The sequence below is a fragment of the Mesoplodon densirostris genome, chromosome 20 (assembly GCF_025265405.1).
Source record: "Mesoplodon densirostris isolate mMesDen1 chromosome 20, mMesDen1 primary haplotype, whole genome shotgun sequence".
Lineage (NCBI taxonomy): Eukaryota > Metazoa > Chordata > Mammalia > Artiodactyla > Ziphiidae > Mesoplodon > Mesoplodon densirostris.
This window is the reverse complement of record NC_082680.1, coordinates 13279761-13284405: the sequence shown is the minus strand read 5'-3', so window position 1 is coordinate 13284405 and position 4645 is coordinate 13279761. Positions and strand designations below refer to the sequence as shown.

Sequence of the window (4645 nt, the reverse complement as noted above, 5' to 3'; positions counted from 1 at the left end):
CATAATAGCAAAGATTTTAAGAAAGTTACTAAACAATATGAAAATATATTTAACTTTCACTTAATATCTGGGCTGTTTTATTTGGGTTCTTCCAGTATGGTTTGCTCATATTCTTTACCTTACTTTTTGAGGGAATTCAAGAGGATATTCATGTTTTTAAACTCTAAGATGTCCATTCCTGTCCATTCAGTGTACGATCCAGAAATAGTTTGGTAAGGCTATGTTTTAACATAGTGTGTATGCACAAAGATGGATAGTGAGTAAAACTAACGGTGAAATAATCTCAGATATTTCTTCTAATGTACTTGGTTAATTTGATAATTTTTTAAAAGGCTACCTACATTTTTCCTGGTGCCTTATTCCACCCAACAGAAGCCTTGAGTTTTTCATCAAATAGAGAGGGTGTTCTTTTTGTGTTTTAAAATTCACTAATCTATATACATGTGATATGTAACTATTCAAAGTATATGTATCATAAATCTATATGGCAACCAGATGGTCTCTACACACATATGAATGATGATTTAATTAAGCGATTCCTTCTCCCTTGTTTATTTCTCTAACCAGAATAGTGTGCATCTTCCAAAGTATGGTCATTTAGTAAAAGAAGTACCAAGTGAGCCAGAGATACTTATATATTCCACAATATGTCACACAATAACCCTGTACAAGTCAAATTCTTTTAGATGAGATGAGAATATCCTAAAATAAATTAGAAACTTCTCTTATGTATCTTTTTCTAAGGTGAAATGAGACACTGCACAGATCAGAGGTACTATTCTGTTTGTCAACAATCAACCTTTCACTCCATTTTAATATTATTTAATTCTATGGAAAAAACAAGTTTTATTGCATTCCTTTTTTAAAATGGGGGGAAAACTGTGCCAGTAAGCATGATCAAACGTCTGTTAGAGCTGGTTAATACTGATCTTATTGCCTCGAAGTCTCTCTAGTAGAGTCCAAGAAATTATGTTTAAGGTGCATCTGAAGGAAAAAAGTGCTGGAGAGACAAGAAAGGACTTGGGTAAAAAGCTTCAGAGGATTGTAGGGAGATGGAACTAGCTGCTTAAAAAAATTACGTAGAGCTCTGGAGCATCTCCATTTCTTAACACACCTTCCAAACCATTCACTGGGATAGTTTTACCCATGTTTAAAGGCTCATATTATATGCAGTCTGGGGGCTTTTATAAATTCAGAAGTAAAGTAATATAAAGAGAAGAATATTGAAGGCTTCAGAGTAGGGCTATAAAAGACTCAATACTGCTAAATAAGTCCCCAAACAAAAATGTTCAGTCCACCCCACCCCAAAACCTATGTGTAGTAGGAGAAAATGCACAGCAAGAAGCAGAGGAAAAGCATGTAGCGTGGAATAAATCACACACTGAACAGTCTAGAACCAAAGAAAAAAAAGCAAACAACATACATATACACAAAAGCCTAAGAAGCAGCTATTCTCCTTATGTCTTCAGGTGAGTACCTCTACCCAGTAGATTATAGTTATGAAAACAACTCAGTTGTTTTTTCTTTTTAAAGTAAAAAACTGTTTCCCATTATGCTCCATTTTCTAGAATCTTTTTGATTGGTTGGTGTAAACAAAAAGCAAAGCACATAAACATGCAAGTGTGCACGTGCACGCACACACGCATGGGCACACACACACCCTCCTAAAATGTGAAAAGTGCAGATATATAACTCTGGTATTAGAAATCACTTCAACTTTATACTTAGGAACTTATAGACCCTTCATTCCCCCCCAAAATATTTTTCCTTGTCCTTATTCTTTAGATGCCCAACCACCAAAAGAAAAAAGGAAAAAATAAAAGGCTTTAAATGCACATGTTCCACGTCAGTGTCTTGTTAACAAAAAAGGTAGCATTTTCTTCACTTTGCATTGTTAAAGATGCAGGCATAGATCAGGGAATGTTAAGACTAGCATGTATTTTTTTAAAAAGCAACATAAACAGAGCATATATCTTTCAAAAAAGGCTAAAACACTAACAAATACAAGTCAATGCACATATTTTTAACTAGTGCAATTGTATGTACAATGGAGTAAATGTTATTTTGTGTGCCAGACATTGCAATACTGTTCATTTCCCTTTTATCATGCAAACATGCCAACTTTATCATTAAAAAAACCTTTATTGGGTCACATTCATGTTGCCCTCCTACCCAAATTAAGGGGGAAAAAGTCAATAAAAGAGCTCCTCAAGATTTCATAACTATGAACATAAAGCTCCTAGATAATAGTGTATAGGCTGCATTTTCAGATTTGTATTTAAAAAATTATAATTTAGGTAGATGTCTTCCTCATGGATTACAACACAATGTGAAGTTACATGACTCTGAAATTTGTACCAACTGTACAAAAACAAAAGCCAGAGACCATGAAAAAATTATGTTCTTCGTGGCCTGAGAGCCTACACATTTTTGAGTAATTTAAAAGGGTGACTATGAGAGCCTGACATCTTTCTGTATCTCACCTCTTCTGCCTCTGTCTGTAGGATTTGTAAATCAAAGTCAGTAACATCTTAGCAGCAAAGGTCTCGTCTATCTCCCCCTCCTTCCCTCCTAACTAATCCTACTCAAATTTTCTCTCATCTTCCTGAGGATTTTCCATGAACAGCACTGCAAGTTGGTTTAAAAAAAAGAAAAAAAGGGAAAGAAGAAAACGAAAGTTTTACAAGGGTTTTGTTGGTTAATTATTTACTGGTGGAATCACTCCACCGGGAGTTTGATTTCATTGGCTAGCGGTTGGTTCCTGTTGAACAGGCCCCCCGGGAGCTGGGTGAGCAGCTCTCGCTCCGTGGTTTCAGGGTCGCTGTCAACAGAACTGGAAGTTGCGCTCAGGTTGTCGACAGCAGTTTTGGCTGGGGGGGCCCAGCTCCGGCTCACTAGTCTCACTGGCCATGGACACCGCGGAGAGCAGGGACATACACCAGGTGAGCCGGCCAGAGGGCAGAAGGGAGGTGGCATAGTCCGCTATGATACCAGCGACATCCAGATTACAAGCCTTATCAAACCTACATTTGCATTGGCCTCGCAGACACAGAAGGAGCCGTTGTCTTTCATCAACAGGTCAATGCCACACACATTCATTCCCAGGATATTAGACACCTGGATAGCTAGCTGTTTCCCTTGTTCACTCAATGAGCACATCACCCGTACACCACCTAGTGAGCAGTTGCTTTGCATCCTCCCATCCGTTGAACAGCGTAACATGGTGCCAACCGCACGGCCTCCCACAACAATGACACGTACATCCCTTCCATGAGACTCTTTTTTTTTCTTTTTTTTTTTTTTCGCGGTACGCGGGCCTCTCACTGTTGTGGCCTCTCCCGTTGTGGAGCACAGGCTCCGGACTCACAGGCTCAGCGGCCATGGCTCATGGGCCCAGGTGCTCCGCGGCACGTGGGATCTTCCCAGAACGGGGCACGAACCCGTGTCCCCTGCATTGGCGGGTGGACTCTCAACCACTGCGCCACCAGGGAAGCCCCCATGAGACTCTTTAACACACTTCTGAAACAGGTATGGAGCTTCATGGCGAATAAGATGGCTTAGATCAGCCAAATGGTGCTTATCGTGGGCCAAGAAAACTGCTTTGCCTCTATGACCCTGTGTATTTTTCACCACCATCGGGAACTCCAGTTCTTCAGCTTCATCAATCATTTTAGCAAAATTTTCATGACCACCATAAGAGAAAGTATCTGGCAGAGGAACACCATGACCTGCCAACTCTTGAAACGTCCAGAACTTATTACCACAGTTCAGGATGGCTTGAGGTCGGTTCATCAACCTGCATCCCATCTTCTCTAGATGGCACAAAAGAGTGATGTCACTAGCACTTTGCACCCAAGGGGTTGGTACTCTCACTACCACCACCTGAGGGTAGGCAGTAATTAGTTCTCCTTTGATACGAAGACCCAGGTTTCCTTGCTCAGTTGTTAGCACCACCTCATCTATCACCACAGCCCTAAAGTCCAGTTCCTCCTCACAACATTTGGCCTTGAATGCTCGTAAGATCTCTTTTTGAGGATAGTCTTCCCTGATTCGACAATCTGTCAAAAACCACAACTTGGCGGCCATATAGCTACATATTTTTTTTTCCCCTTCGGTACGCGGGCCTCTCACTGCTGTGGCCTCTCCCGTTGCGGAGCACAGGCTCCGGACGCGCAGGCTCAGCGGCCATGGCTCACGGGCCCAGCCGCTCTGCGGCATGTGGGATCCTCCCGGACCGGGGCATGAACCCATGTCCCCTGCATCGGCAGGCGGACTCTCAACCACTGTGCCACCAGGGAAGCCCAGAGCTACACGTCTTGATCTGCCCGTTCTTCCTTTAATGGGATTACTTCCTCCTGAGTGTAGACTCTTTCCAGGAATGTAGGAGCTCTCACAGAGTCTGCAATCTATAGTGCAGGCTGCCAGGAAGGGCAGGTGAGAACTCTAGGGCCGAAGCTTCAGTCCTCTGCTGAAAAACCTCCCGGGCATGCAAACTCTTAGTGGCAGCATGCATGTGGGATCTAGTTCCCGACCAGGGATCAAACCCGGGACCCCTGCATTGGGAGCGTGGAGTCTTAACCACTGCGCCACCAGGGAAATCCCTGCCAAAGAATTTTTAAAGAATTATTCATTTCTTACATGGAAA

The 4645-nt window shown here is 42.2% G+C and overlaps 1 pseudogene; it reads right to left on the bottom strand.

Annotated features, from left to right (window-relative positions):
* Nucleotides 1-2718: 2718 nt before the first annotated feature.
* On the bottom strand, nucleotides 2719-4092 carry LOC132481323 (beta-citrylglutamate synthase B-like; annotated as a pseudogene).
* Nucleotides 4093-4645: the final 553 nt, after the last annotated feature.